The sequence below is a fragment of the Pleurodeles waltl genome, chromosome 6 (assembly GCF_031143425.1).
Source record: "Pleurodeles waltl isolate 20211129_DDA chromosome 6, aPleWal1.hap1.20221129, whole genome shotgun sequence".
Classification (NCBI taxonomy): Eukaryota; Metazoa; Chordata; class Amphibia; order Caudata; family Salamandridae; genus Pleurodeles; species Pleurodeles waltl.
Window position 1 is genome coordinate 759649843 of NC_090445.1, and position 16598 is coordinate 759666440.

Genomic DNA, 16598 nt, shown 5'->3' on the forward strand with positions numbered 1-16598 from the left:
GGAGGCAATGTCGTTATCATGGATAAGAACTGGTACATCAAAGAAGGTTTAAGGCAACTGGGTGATCCCAATTGTTATGTAAGATCTAATTATGAGTCAGTAAGACAGTCTGACAATACCTTTAGAGATAGGTTACAAAATTGGAGAGAGCAAGGGCTCTTGGAATGGGATGAATATTGTTTTCTTTTATGTGAACATCCCAAAATTCCGGTTCTCTATCTACTGCCGAAATTGCATAAGGATGAGAACAATCCTCCTGGAAGACCAATTGTGTCAGCTTTAGGGTCTTTATTGGAGAACACGTCCAAATATATTGACTTCTTTATTCGTATCTTTGTGGAGGGGTTACCAGATGCGACGCGATCCACAAGCAGGCGTGACGGGAGACCGGCAACAGACGTATCATGGTCTCCGGACTCCCTTCTAACGCTAGATATACCACACATATCTGGTCTATATTCATGACCACTGGAGTATAATAACACTACCAATACCTCTAATTTTCAAAAGCCTTGAAAAAGTCCAGTGTGACGAAACACGTGTCGGCTGTTTTCTTTCAATCATAAAAAACTGTATTGGACCAGTGAATACTTGGCTGTTCTCTTACGATTACGAAAAACTGTATTTGTACCCAGTATACTTCATTGGATCAGGTCACCAACTCTCTTGCTACAATCACCAAGGAATAAATGGCCTTTACTGTGACCTTGAGATGTGCCGTGGTTTTCTGTTTCACTTAAAAAGACTTTTTATTAATGACACTAGATGTGGCCAGCCTCTATACGTGTATTAAACATGATGTGGGTTTGGCCGCTATAAGACATCACATGAGAGCAAGACCAATCTCCTACTTGTTACATACTGAGATGACATTAGATATGATCGATTTCTGTCTAAAGAATAATTTCTTTCTGTTTGACAATAATGTGTACAGACAACTACAAGGGACAGCGATGGGCACCTGTTTTGCCCCCAGCAACGCAAACTTATTCATGGGCTGGTGGGAGGAGCAGATGTCCATCAGTTTGCCCGATTTTGAGAAACATGTAGTCCTATGGTGTAGGTATATTGATGAAATATTTGTCATCTGGAGGGGTGACAAGATCTCAGCAGACAATTTTATATCAAAGTTGAATGTGAATAATTGTAATCTGGCTTTCAGTGGAGCAGTTAGTAATATTGGTATTGAATTTTTGGATGTAAAGATCGTTGTAGAGGAAGAGAGACTTACCACGAAGCTGTATAGGAAAAAAAACAGCAGGGAATAGTCTCCTCAGTGCACAGAGTGCACATCCGGGTAGTCTTATACGCAGTATCCCATATGGGGAACTTCTCCGGGCAAAACGGATATGCAGTACTGCGCAAGATTATGAGCAGGAACAGAGAAGTATGTGTAAAAGATTCAAAGAATGAGGATATAGTGAACATCTGGTTGCTCAAGCTATAGATAAAGTTAGTCTAATTACAAGAGAAAGCCTGCAGTTTGACACCCGTAATACTAAATCCAGTGAGGATGAAAATATAAGATTCATTGCCACCTTTTCTAAACAATCAAACAAAGTTAGATCTATATTAAGCAAAAGTTGGCATATTCTTCATACAGATTCTGTGCTGACACAATATGTACATGAGACACCGCAAATTACTTTTAAGAAGAGCAAGTGTTTGTGAGACAATTTGAGCCACATTATAATTACATCTAATACCTGTGCAAGTGGTAATAACAGTACAGGCTTTGTATGTTGTCTGAATTGCAAAGCATGTGGTAAGAGTGAAAACTCCAATACCCTTGTGATAGGAGATAGACATTTCAAAATCAGAGGTCTTTTTAATTGTAACACTGATTATTGCGTATACTGCTTAATCTGTCCATGCAGTAAATTGTATGTTGGCAGCACAATCCACTGAGCAAAAAAGAGGGTTCTCGAACACATGAGAGCCATAAGACATAATGATCAGAAGTATCCAGTGGCAAGACATTTTCAGACTATGCACAATGGAGATGAGAATAAGCTGAAATTCTTAGTGATTGATCAAGTGAAAAAGGATCCACGTGGTGGTGAGAGAGTTGTAAAATTGAGGATTTTAGAGTCAAAATATATTTTTGAAACCCTTGCTCCACAAGGATTAAACCTGAGTGAGGAATTAGCTGTGCATTTGAGAGAATAGGATGAGTTGAATTCATGTTCCAGTTTGATACGATTTTAGACTAACAAATCATCAATTGCATACAAGTTTATATTTATATCTCATTGTTGGGACGGTGGGGTTAGTAATTAATATGTATTTTGTGCAAGTATTTATAGCACTGGTGTTTTATGATATAATTGACCCATTTGTAGACTTATTTATTCTTAGATTTTTTTTAATATATATTTATATATATATTTAAATAAATGTATTCATGTATTGATATTTATAAACAATTTGGACAGTATATTAAGAGCAGATTACCAGGACATGATGTTGAAATAATGGAATAATATAATGTTGAGATGGATAGGATAAATACATATGGGTCGATACTTAGTAAGTTTTTTAGGGTTATAATAATAATATTTTGGTAACTAAGTTTGTACACTTTGAAATTTTCACACTTTTGAAATCTTTTAAATTTGAAAAACATTTGGATTTGTTTTAATTTTTCATTGTTGGGACACATTTTGATATGAGTAGACGCTTTGTGATCCAATGAGAAGACAGTATTTCAGGTGAAAATTTGAAAAGCAGGCATAGTGGATGAGTTGGTAGTCTATTAAAAAAGAATTAAGGCAATTAGAATATTTTCAACTTAAGATTCAGAAATATTATTGAAAATACAGTATTGCATTTGGACTTTAAAAGTGAATAATTTTAAATTAATGAATTGATATGAGTGCAATGGTAGAATATTTCAGGACAGTATGTTTTAAATAATATGCTATCTCTAAATGGTTTGCTATGTGAAAAGCTACACTCCAAAATGGCTGCTGTATTAGTCTATCCTGGGGAATCTGTTTTCGGAATTGGTCCTTTGTCCATGTTTTTAGACTTGGGTATATATGAGATTAGAATGAATTTGAATGGTATTGTGAACAAGGCTACGGCCGAAACGCGTCAATAAAATAAGATTGCACTGCCATGGTGTCCGGTTTCCTTTTTTCTGGATGGAGGAAACTGCTTTAAATTTAGATTTTTGAGCTCCTGGGACCCGCACCGGACCGCTTACGAATCTGCCTCGGTGCTTTACCAGGACAATGTTTGTTTGTTTGGATATATATATATATATATATATACATATATATATATATATATATGTATATATATATATATATATATATATATGGTAGTTATAGTTAGGACTTAGTTTCTATATAAAAAGCATTTTTTTACTTGCCTATATCTTTGGCGCCACGTTGCGATCCCTCCCAATTTCGTGTTGAAATCTGATTGGATCACAGCACTACAAAAGGGAAGTGTTGGCAGCCATCTTGGGACTCAGCTGAAGCCGAGTCCCTGAACAACAAAAAAAATAAAAAATACAAAAGGGTCAAGGGTACGAACCCCCTAACACCTTAGCTCTGGTCCTACCCAGGGTCAAAAAGCAATTTTTTTTTAAAGTGTGGAATCGCAAAGGGGTTGCAAATCCACTGTAAAAATAAAAAAATAAAAAACATGGGCTCACTGTGATTGTTTTTAAAAACGCCCCCGTGTGGAGCGGGTCCCAGGAGCAATCTTTTTTTTTTTTAAGGGGAAGGCCTCCTGGCCCCCCAACATCCGAAGAGACCACCACCCCAGGGCAAAAATGCTTTTATCATGTGGGGGAGGCTTGAGGGCTTCCCCTACAGCCCTGGGGACAACCACACTTCCCGGGGCATTTGTTATCTTCTGTACGGCAGGAGCTGCCCCCCGCAGCCCCAGGGACCACCACCTCCCCGGGGGCATTTGTTATCTTCTGAGCAGGGGGCCATGCGGCCCCCCGCAGCCCTGGGGAACACCACCTCCCTGGGCTATAATAAAAAATGGGGGTCCGTTTCAGACCTCCTTTAGCCTTTGGGTTCACCAACTCCCTGGGGCTCTGCCTACATTGGAGGGGGGCCACGTGACCCCCTCTTGAGGAGCCAATGATAGCCCTGGGGACCCAGGACCCATGTGCCCACTCCCTGGACATAGCTGTTTGGTTTTTGACAGTGGTACTTGTCAAACAGGTCCAGCTGTCAAAAATGGAACCTTTGATCTCTGTTTCCTGCCCACAGATATGCATGCAGAGAACAGAGATGAAAGGTTTGCTTCAGCAGCCACGGAGCTGCTGCTTAAAGCAGCTTTGTGGTTGCTTATGCAATGGGACCATGGGGGAGGCCTTGAGGCTTCGCCCGTGGTCCGAGATAGCCAGTGAAGGGCTTATTTTAAAATAAAATAATTAAAAAAAACATGTAGTGACCACAGAGGAGCCCTTAAGGGCTCCCGCGGTCCCAGATAGCCCATAAAGAGCTAAAAAAAAGTGAAAAGAAACAAAAATCTCACTGTGAAGGTCACAGACCTTCACACACACAGTGCTGAGGGTTCAAGTCCGGCCGGACTTGTTTTCCTCTTTTTTTATTTTTTATTACACATCTCTAAGGCTCATACTGAGAGGTAATCTTACTCTTTTTAAATGGCAAATACATGTTTTTTTTCAATTTGTCTAGAAATTTCTCATTCGAAGTATGTTGTATATTAAAGCCTAAAAAACTCTCTAACTCTCTCCCTCTCTCTCTATCTTTTTAAATTTTTCTCCCACTCACACACCCACTCAGACACTTACGCACCCATTCACAGATCCACTCAGACACTCAGACACCCACTCACAGACCCACTCAGACCGTCATGCACCCACTCACAGCCCCAGTCAGATCCTCAGGCACCCACTCACAGACCTGCACACACACTGACGCACCCACTAAAACACTGATGTACACTCTCTCACATCCAGACAGACAATCTGACAGCTACTCTCACCCCCAGATAACCCTCTCACACCTATTCTCACACCCAGAGAGGCCGTGAGCAACTACTGCCACGCACAGCCAAAGGACCATGCACAGCATGGGATTGGGTGGTTAGGGGAGATTGGCCGCACGGTCTGGTTGCAGGCCAGGTCTTTCAATGAACCTTCCCTGTGCATGAGTAAGGCCATGCACGGTGCAAGGTTGGGTGCTTATATGGGTTTGGCCAGAGGCCAGGCCCTGTGCACCATGCACGGCGGTGGTTGGATTAACGTATAGTAATGAAAATTCACTGAAAAAAACTACTGTTAGAGGAACGTTATAGTTAGGAAATAGAATTAGAAAAGCCCATAGAAATGTACTTGAAAAGCAAAGGTTACAGGGACATTATAGTTAGGTTCACATTTTAAATGTACGTAACCATGGAACTTCACCAGTTAAAGTTAGACTTATCTGAAGTAACTATACATTGTGCCCTAAGGTAACTATAACTCACGCCATTGCCATGCACTGCTAATTACCCCAAAAATTAAGGCACTCATGACATCTTTGATAACATCACTGATAATATCAATCTAATATTTGCTATAGTTACCTTAGGGCACGAGTTATAGTTACTTGAGATAACCCTAACTATAACAGGTGAATTTCTATGGTTTCGTACGTTCAACATGTGAGCCTAATCTTAACGTCTGTATAACCTGTGTTTTTTGTAAGTGTACATACATATGTGTGTGTATATGCGTATGTGTGTCTGTGTGTGTGTAAATATATATGCACATATACTATCCCCTTCGCTGCCAGGCCTTTTCACCCTCCTGTGGCAAGCCTTTTTTTGGCTATTTGGGGCAGTTCGCACTTAGGCCCTCATAACTTTTTGTTCACATAAGCTACCCACGTCAAATTTGCGTCCTTTTTTTCCACCATCCTAGGGATTCTAGAGGTACCCAGACTTTGTGGGTTCCCCTGAAGGAGACCAAGAAATTAGCCAAAATACAGTGAAAATTTAGTTTTTTTTCAAAAAATGGTAAAAAAGGGCTGCAGAAGGCAGCTCGTGTTTTTTTCCATGATAATGCCACCAACAAAGGGTTTGTGGTGGCAAGATCACCATCTTCCCAGCTTTCAGGAACCGGCAGACTTGAATTGGAAAACCCAATTTTTCAATAAAATTTTGACACTTTACTGGGACATACCCCATTTTTACTATTTTTTGTGCTTTCAGCCTCCTTCCAGTTAGTGACCAAAATGGGTGAGAAAACAATGCTGGATTCAGCAAGGGGTCATTTGTGTAGATCCTACAAGTGTTTCCTACAGAAAATAACAGCTGAAATAAAACAATATTGAAATTGAGGTGAAAAAAACAGCCATTTTTCTCCACGTTTCACTCTGTGACTTTTTCCTGCGATGTCAGATTTTTGAAAGCAATATACCGTTACATCAGCTGGACTCTTCTGGTTGCGGGGATATATAGGGCTGGTAGGTTCATCAAGAACTCTAGGTACCCAGAGCCAATAAATGAGCTGCACCTTGCAATGGGTTTTTATTCTATACCGGGTATAGAGCAATTCATTTGCTGAAATATAAAAACTGAAAAATAGGTATCAGGAAAACCTTTGTATTTCCACAATGGCCACAAGATAAGGTGTTGAGAAGCAGTGGTTATTTGCCCATCTCTGAATTCCGGGGTGCCCATACTAGCATGTGTATTACAGGGCATTTCTCAAATAGACGTCTTTTTTACACACTGCCTTACATTTGGAAGGAAAAAATGTAGAGAAAGACAAGGGGCAATAACACTTGTTTTGCTATTCTGTGTTCCCCCAAGTCTCCCGATAAAAATGATACCTCACTTGTGTGGGTTGGCCTAGTGCCCACGAAAGGAAATGGCTCAAAACACAACGTGGACACATCACATTTTTTCACAGAAAACAGAGGTGTTTTTTACAAAGTGCCTACCTGTGGATTTTGGCCTCTAGCTCAGTCAGCACCTGGGGAAACCTAGCAAACCAGTGCATTTTTTAAAACTAGACACCTAGGGGAATCCAATATGGGGTGACTTGTGGGGATCTGTCCAGGTTCTGTTACCCAGAATCCTTTGCAAACCTCAAAATTTGACCCAAAAAACACTTTTTCCTCTCATTTCGGTGACAGAAAGTTCTGGAATCTGAGAAGAGCCACACATTTCCTTCCACCCAGCATTCCCCCAAGTCTCCCGATAAAAATGGTACCTCACTTGTGTGGGTAGGCCTAGCGCCCACAAAAGGAAATGGCCCAAAACACAACGTGGACACATCACATTTTTTCACAGAAAACAGAGGTGTTATTTACAAAGTGCCTACCTGTGGATTTTTGCCTCTAGATCAGCCGGCCCCAGGGGGGGCAGAAATGGCCTAAAATAAATTTGCCCCCCAACCGCCCCAGGGAGCGACCCTTGCCTACGGGGTCGCTCCCCCCCGCGTGACATCGGCGCAAAACAAAAAAAATCCCCGGTGCCTAGTTGTTTCTGTCCCCCTTGGGGGCAGATTGACCTAAAATCCGCTGATCTGCCCCCAAGGGGGCCAGAAATGGTCTAACTACAATTTGCCCCCCAGGGGAGCGACCCTTGCCTAATGGGTCGCTCCCCATCTCTAAAAAAAACAAAAAAACACACAATTTTTTTTTGCCCTGGCGCCTAGAGGTTTCTGCCCCCCCTGGGGGCAGATCGGCCTAATAACAATAGGCCGATCTGCCCCAGGGGGGGCAGAAATGGCATAAAATAAAGTCCCCCCCCAACCCCCCCAAACCACCCTGGGGAGCGACCCTTACCTAATGGGTCGCTCCCCATCTCTAAAAAAACAAACAAACAACAACAAAAAAACACAAAAAAAAAATCCCCGGTGCCTAGTTGTTTCTGCCCCCCCTTGGGGGCAGATTGACCTAAAATCGCCCGATCTGCCCCCAAGGGGGGGCAGAAATGGTCTAAATACAATTTGCCCCCCAGGGGAGCAACCCTTGCCTAATGGGTCGCTCCCCATCTCTAAAAAAACAAACAAACAAAAAAAAAACACTCAAAAAAAATTAACCCTGGCGCCTAGAAGTTTCTGCTCCCCCTGGGGGCAGATCGGCCTAATAACAATAGGCCGATCTGCCCCCGGGGGGGCAGAAATGGCCTAAAATAAATTTGCCCCCCCCAAATGCCCCCCCGGGGAATGACCTAAGCCTACGGGGTCGCTCCCCTAGCGTGACATTGGCGCAAAAAAAAAATCCCCGGTGCCTAGTTGTTTCTGCCCCCCTTGGGGGCAGATTGACCTAAAATCCGCCGATCTGCCCCCAAGGGGGGCAGAAATGGTCTAAATACAATTTGCCCCCCAGGGGAGCGACCCTTGCCTAATGGGTCACTCCCCATCTCTAAAAAAACAAAAAAAACAAAAAAAAATACAAAAAGAAAATTGGCCTGGCGCCTAGAGGTTTCTGCCCCCCCCAGGGGCAGATCGGCCTAATAACAATAGGCTGATCTGCCCCCGGGGGGCAGAAATGGCATAAAATAAATTTGCCCCCCCAAGACCCTGGAGAGCGACCCTTGCCTACGGGATCACTCCCCTTGCGTGACGGCGCAAAAACAAATCCCTAAAAAAACAAACCAAAAAAAAAACACACAAAAGAAATTTGCCCTGGCGCCTAGAGGTTTCTGCCCCCATGGGGGGCAGAAATGGCCTAATATAAATTTGCCCCCCGCCCCCCCCAAACCACCCTGGGGAGCGACCCTTGCCTACGGGGTCGCTCCCCTTGCGTGACATTGGCGCAAAAAAAAATCCCCGGTGCCTAGTTGTTTCTGCCCCCCTTGGGGGAAGATTGACCTAAAATCCGCCGATCTGCCCCCGAGGGGGGCAGAAATGGTCTAAATACAATTTGCCCCCCAGGGGAGCGACCCTTGCCTTATGGGTCGCTCCCCATCTCTAAAAAAACAAAGAAACAAAAAAAACATTTTCCTGGCGCCTAGAGGTTTCTGCCCCCCTAGGGGCAGATCGGCCTAATAACAATAGGCCGATCTGCCCCCGGGGGGGCAGAAATGGCATAAAATAAATTTGCCCCCCCAAGCCCCAGGGGAGAGACCCTTGCCTACGGGATCGCTCCCCTTGCGTGACGGCGCAAAAAAAAATCCCTAAAAAAACAACCAAAAATAAAACACACAAAAAAAATTTGCCCTGGCGCCTAGAGGTTTCTGCCCCCCCTAGGGGCAGATCGGCCTAATAACAATTGGCCGATCTGCCCCCAGAGGGGGCAGAAATGGCCTAAAATAAATTTGACCCCCACCCCCCCCCCCAAACCACCCTGGGGAGCGACCCTTGCCTATGGGGTCGCTCCCCTTAAGTGACATTGGCGCAAAAAAAAATCCCTGGTGCCTAGTTGTTTCTGCCCCCCTTGGGGGCAGATTGACCTAAAATCCGCCGATCTGCCCCCAAGGGGGGCAGAAATGGTCTAAATACAATTTGCCCCCCAGGGGAGCAACCCTTGCCTAATGGGTGGCTCCCCATCTCTAAAAAAACAAACAAACAAAAAAAAAACACTCAAAAAAATTTAACCCTGGCGCCTACAAGTTTCTGCTCCCCCTGGGGGCAGATCGGCCTAATAACAATAGGCCGATCTGCCCCCGGGGGGACAGAAATGGCCTAAAATAAATTTGCCCCCCCCAAATGCTCCCCCGGGGAATGACCTAAGCCTACGGGGTCACTCCCCTAGCGTGACATTGGCGCAAAAAAAAAATCCCCGGTGCCTAGTTGTTTCTGCCCCCCTTGGGGGCAGATTGACCTAAAATCTGCCGATCTGCCCCCAAGGGGGGCAGAAATGGTCTAAATACAATTTGCCCCCAGGGGAGCGACCCTTGCCTAATGGGTCACTCCCCATCTCTAAAAAAACAAAAAACAAAAAAAAAAATACAAAAAGAAAATTGGCCTGGCGCCTAGAGGTTTCTGCCCCCCCCAGGGGCAGATCGGCCTAATAACAATAGGCTGATCTGCCCCCGGGGGGCAGAAATGGCATAAAATAAATTTGCCCCCCCAAGACCCTGGAGAGCGACCCTTGCCTACGGGATCACTCCCCTTGCGTGACGGCGCAAAAACAAATCCCTAAAAAAACAAACCAAAAAAAAACCACACAAAAGAAATTTGCCCTGGTGCCTAGAGGTTTCTGCCCCCCCCCGGGGGCAGATCGGCCTAATAACAATAGGCCGATCTGCCCCCATGGGGGGCAGAAATGGCCTAATATAAATTTCCCCCCCGCCCCCCCCCCAAACCACCCTGGGGAGCGACCCTTGCCTACGGGGTCCCACCCCTTGCGTGACATTGGCGCAAAAAAAAATCCCCGGTGCCTAGTTGTTTCTGCCCCCCTTGGGGGAAGATTGACCTAAAATCCGCCGATCTGCCCCCGAGGGGGGCAGAAATGGTCTAAATACAATTTGCCCCCCAGGGGAGCGACCCTTGCCTAATGGGTCGCTCCCCATCTCTAAAAAAACAAAGAAACAAAAAAAACATTTTCCTGGCGCCTAGAGGTTTCTGCCCCCCTAGGGGCAGATCGGCCTAATAACAATAGGCCGATCTGCCCCCGGGGGGGCATAAATGGCCTAAAATAAATTTGACCCCCACCCCCCTGGGGAGCGACCCTTGCCTACGGGATCGCTCCCCTTGCGTGACGGTGCCAAAAAAAAGATCCCTGGTGCCTAGTGGTTTCTGCCCCTCTTGGGGGCAGATTGACCTAAAATCGGCCCATCTGCCCCCAAAGTGGGCAGAAATGGCCTAAATACAATTTGCCCCTCCAGGGGAGCGACCCTTGCCTAAGGGGTCGCTCCCCATCTGTAAAACACCAACAACAACAAAAAATCCCCGGTGCCTAGTGGTTTCTGCCCCCCTTGAGGGCAGATCGGCCTAATTAAGGGGGCAGAAATGGCCTCAAATAAATTTGACCCCAGGGGAACGACCCTTGCCTAAGGGGTCGCTCCCCTTGCGTGAAATTCACGAAGAAAAAAAAACTCCATGGTGTCTAGTGGTTTCTGTCCCCCTTGGGGGCAGATTGGCCTCATAAAAATAGGCCAATCTGCCCCCAAGGGGGGCAGAAATTACCTAAATATAATTTGACCCCTATGGGAGCGACCCTTGCCTAAGGGGTCGCTCCCCACCTCTAAAATCAAAACAAAACAAAAACAAAAAAATTATTCCTGGTGCCTAGAGGTTTCTGCCCCCCCGGCCTTTTTAAAGGCCTTAAAAAAAATGCCCCCCCCCGGAGCGACCCTTGCCCAAGGGGTCGCTCCCTTATGCCAGTTTCATTTACAAAAAGAAATCCCTGGTGTCTAGTGGGCGTTTCAAAAGCCGGATTGCTTTACAATCCAGCTTTTGAAACGCTGAGAGAGACTTCAAAGGGAAGGAAATAACTTTCCTTCCCTTTGAAGCCTCTCTGGCCTCCCCCACGTGATCGAGCTGAGCTTCCAGCGCGATGGAGGAGGCCCTCTGTGACAATCAGCGCGATCGCGCGCTGACGTCACAGTGGGGGTGGGGGGGTCGGGGGTGGAAGGGGAAGGTCTTCCCCTTCCATCCCTGCCATGGGGGGGTGGGGGGAACCCCACAGAGGGAGCGCTAGCACTCCCTCTAGGCTCTGTGCCCAGGACGTAATGGTTACGTCCTGGGCACACGAGCACTGTGCCTCAGGACGTAACCATTACGTCCTGGGCACAGAAGGGGCTATATTACCTACAAACTTGCACCCTGAGGTAACTATAACTCGCTCCTTCGCCATGCACAGCTAATTACTCCCAAAATTATTTCATTGATGACACCTTCTATGGCATCTTCGATGCTATCACTGCAACATTTGCAAACAAATTATTGATGAGAAAATTGTGCATGATGAGGGCGCGAGTTATAGTTACTTTAGGGTGCGAGTTATAGTTACTTGAAATAACTAACTGTAACTGCAGAATTTCTATGGTTTTGTACAAGTAAATTCTGATCAAACTATAACGACCTTGTAACCTTTGTTTTTTCAGTAAATATATATATATATATATATATGAGCTCTATTTTCTGACTTGTGAAATATAGTCTGTTTTGCCAGATCCATTTCTGGACTTCTTTTAATCAGTTTCCCACTTAGCTTTTTCTCAGATCCTACCTGTAGCAAGGTGAAGGTATTATATGGTATGACTGGGTAGTCTTACAGTGGAATACCAACCCAGTACCCAGTAGTGGACCCCAGATTTACTCTCAGCAAACCCTAGCTCAGTCCTGGTAGTGATGCAAAGAGCAGTCAGGCTACTTAAAGGAACTTGTGTAAAGCATTTCACATTACCAACATGGACGATAATTAAATGATACGACAACAGAAATCCTACACCAATTTAGAAAAATAGATTAGATTTTAATCTTGATTTAGACACCAAAAACAAACTTAGTAGCTTTTGTACATCCAAAGTTGTGATTTTTTAAGTCTTTGGAAAATACAGTACTTTGCAGATTTAAAGGGCTTCCATTGAAGCCAATGGGGAAATAACAGTGTGCACTCGGGCACTTGCAGGGTGAGTTCCGGCGAACCCACAGGAACTTAAGGTTCTGCGGGGACCTTGAGCAAGATTCAACAGTCAGACCTTTGTTACCTTGCCCAGGGAGTTTTGTTGCGGTGCTGACTTGGCTATCCTTGGTGCTGAACGGTCCACAGTGGCTGGTCCATTTTGCACTCTGTTGCAAAACTGGACTTGGGGGTGGACTCACACTCTAACCTTCAGATGTAGAAGTCTTTGGGGGGCCAGGACCAGGAATTGTCAGTTGGAGCTTCACCACCTCGTCCGGTGGCTGCGAGTGCCGAGGTGGCTTCGAGCTGTCAATCACGGGGCTGGTCATGCCAAAGATGCTTTGCTGCTCCAGTTGAAGTCACTTCCTTCAGGCTGCAAACCCACAGGAGAGGGTTCGCTGGTGACGTCGGTCTCCATGCTGGGGGCTGTCCTGGAGTTGGTGAATGTTATGTGGTCATTGGTTTCTGGGCAGGCAACAGACAAGCCTTGGTAGCTGCAAAGGTGGTTCACATGCTTTCGGTGGCTGGAGGTCGTTTGACAGGGAGTAGAGGCTTAAAACTTGGCATGGGCCTCACTCTACCATTCTTAACCTGCTGGGCACCAAGTTTCTTTAGGATCAGATATGCAGAGCCTGTTGAGTGGCAGCTCTTTGATCTCAGCCCATCTTTACTCCTGCAGTTTACAGGGGACTGGTACCACTAGTCAGGGGAGTCCTCCTTGTAGTCTCAGGGGGTCATTTTGACCCTGGCGGTACAGGACCGCCAGGGCTAAAACGACTGAAGCACCACCAACAGGCTGGCGGTGCTTCCAGGCGTATTACGACCGCGGCGGAAGCGCCGCGGTCGCACTGCCGGGGCCGGCGGTATTCTGCCACTTTTGCCCCGGCGGTGTTAATCTGCCTGGGCAGCGCTGCTTGCAGCGCTGCCCAGAGGATTATGAGTCCCCGACCGCGAGCCTTTTTCTGGCGGTTTGCACCGCCAGGAAAAGGCTGGCGGAACGGGGAGTCGTGGGGCCCCTGCACTGCCCATGCCACTGGCATGGGCAGTGCAGGGGCCCCCTGATAGGGCCCCATGCAGCTTTTCACTGTCTGCTTTCCAGACAGTGAAAAGCGCGACGGGTACAACAGCACCCGTCGCACGGCCGCAACACCGCCGGCTCCATTTGGAGCCGGCTCCTACGTTGCGGCCGTGATCCCCACTATGCCGGCGGGGATCTCCAAATGGCCGCGGCGGGGTGCGGCCGCATTGGCGGCCGCATGGCGGTCAGATCTTGGCGGGCGGCTGATGCCGCCCGCCAAGGTCGTAATGACCCCCTCAGTGTCCACTAGGGTCCCTCTTGCTGAGACCAACAAGTATTTACCTCAGGCACACGTTAGGCACCTGGTTCCAGTACCGGTCTCCTTAGGTCACTCTGGTCATTATTAAGAGTTTTGCCGCCCTTCAAACTCTTTGGGTCGGAAAACCGCCACTCCGGTTTTCTACCCGTCAGCCCTATTATGAGTTTTTCATTGCGCCAGTGCGCAGAAACATGGTTTCCGTCTGCTGACCCAGCGGAAAACTCAATACAACATAGACGCCGGCTTGTAATCGAGCTGGCGGCAATGTTGCAGTGCGTTCGGGTAGTGAAAAGCATGACAAGGCTGTCCATAGGGACCCTGCACTGCCCATGCCAAGAGCATGGGCAGTGTACGGGCCCCATGGGGCCCTTCGCAACCCGTCTCCACCAACCTTTGCATGGTGGTGGTACCACCATGCAAAAGCCGGTGGAAAGGGGACTCATAATCCCCAGGGGAGCGTTGCCCTGGTGATGCCGGTGGCCGGACCGTGGCGGCTCTGCCACGGTCATAATATGGAGTCCAGGCCCCTGCTTTGGCGGTGGTCCCACCTCCACCGTGAGTCTGGCAGTCCCAGGACAGCCAGACCCGTAATGAAGGCCCCTGTGTCCTCTATTTTGCGCTGGGGCTGGAATCAAGGCCCTGTTCTTCTTTTTCAGGTAGGAACTAAGTTCTGTGCCAGGGGAGCACCTTAAATCCTGGTTTAGGGGATGTTTAATGGTGTGAGGGACAGTGGTAAATAGGCTACTAGTCCCTGTGGCTAATCAGCCCCTGGAGTGACGCCTTCCCATAGGAGTATGTCATTCTTCTTCCCAGAACCCACTATTCCTAGAGTCTGCAAAGATGGCAGAACCCTCTCTCAGCTGTGCAGACCTCCTAGCCCACCTACAAGGTGTGGCTAGTCCTAGGGAGGTGCATGCCTCATGCAGAACTAATTTCCCACCTGCATCACTGGGGAGGAAGGCTTTGTCCTCTACCGGGGACAGCCACTCACACATCAAAGGTAGGGGAAGCCTTTGAGGCTCACCACCCTGATGCTTATCTCACTAGCCAGACTGTGTGGGAGAGGTGTGACTTCCTTCCTGCTCAGGCCCTTTGTCTTACATCCTGCCAAGGTACTAGCACCAACAGCAGGAAGTCAGACTGTTGTCTGTTTTAGTAGGCCTCTCTCTCATGTGAAGCTTACAATTGTGCTTTCATACTAGGGTTCTTACAGTAAATGCCACCAATGCATGTTTGAAGATATTTTTTCACTTAAAAAATAAGTGTGAATATTTGACACTTGCTGTAAAATAGTTTGCTACATTTTGCAGTTTGCCAACACACTCCATTTTTATTTATCTTTCACGGCTGCCTGACCCAATAAGTTACTTTCCTGTATCTTTTTCACAGGTGACTTCAATGATTTCTATGTGATTCTGTTGTGTTCTTCTCTACCTTTCCATCACTGTATTTTATTGCATTAAAATGTACTTTTTCTTCTTGGATATCTCTTCTGAAGTGAAGCCCGCTTCTCAGGTCATCTTCGCACTCCATCTTAGTTGGCACAGCATAGGTTTAGTTCTGGCATCTAAACTGACAATCCATTCTCAGGGAGATGTGATAGCGCCTATTTTTCCTTCTCATGGTACTCTGCAGAATTATTTCTTTCTTCAGTCTTCAATTGCACGTCATTGCAGTCATTGCCATCATTAAATTTAGCATTGACTATGGGAATGGATCAATTTTGGGGCAGCAGAGGTTGTTCGAAAACAAATTACGGCTTAATCAAAATACCACAACAGCCAGGATTCCAAGCCTAAAAAATGGGATGCAATCCCAAGCTTGTACCTATCCCTTCCCCAAATAATATCTCATCATAGAGCTGCCAGAAGAAACTGAAGAATACAGTCCTACTCATTATATTGAGTCCTCGCTCTCCGAAAATGTGGTCCCCAGAGGTCTCTCATCCTGGTTTACAATCAAGAGGGCTCTTTGTTTCCTTGCAAAAAAGCCTCCATCCAGGGCACCCACCCTGGCCAATCATTGTTAAGAACCTTAATTATAGGGACGGTGACACCATGCTCCAAAATGTGCACCAAGAAAGGCACTTTGAGGTGGGTCCTGGAGCAGTTTTGATGTTCCCTGAATATACACCAGCAGTGCAACAAGGAGAAGTTCTGCCCCTTGGGTCTCAAATATTCCCTCCCGTGCCGAGCAAAACCCAAGCTAATTAACAAATATTTTTCTTCAACAAAACAGAAGAGGCCTCGGACTGGGCAGAACAGTATGAGGCTACAGGTGCGAAATGGGACAATGACGAAGTACCCTGTTTGCAACCTTCCTCCACAGGGCGACGAGGTGGAAGGCAGAGAGGAAAAACCCCTTTGGTGCAGCCCACATCCCTTCTAAGGCCCAGCTGGGCCATTAGGCTGCTATAGCCACCGCCACCGCCATATCATTCCAACTGGACTCTCTGGCCTCTGATTCCGAGGACCCAGGCAACTCGCTTGGAAGATGCATCAGACCTGGGCATTAACAGTGAACAGTCACTGCTACTACCAACTGTTACCTCACAAACCGCCAATAGTCCACTCTGAGTGATACTACAGCACGTTGTTCTTATAATGTTTTGTCTTAGGCCTTACGCATTAAGTGTATTGTGTTTTTCTCTTGCTTTGGATGTAGGCAGTTCTAGAGTTTGGTTGGTGTTGATAAGAAGCTTGTTTAAGGTTATTTAAGATAGGAAAACCTCATTTATTTATGCCTGCTATATCCAATGGTA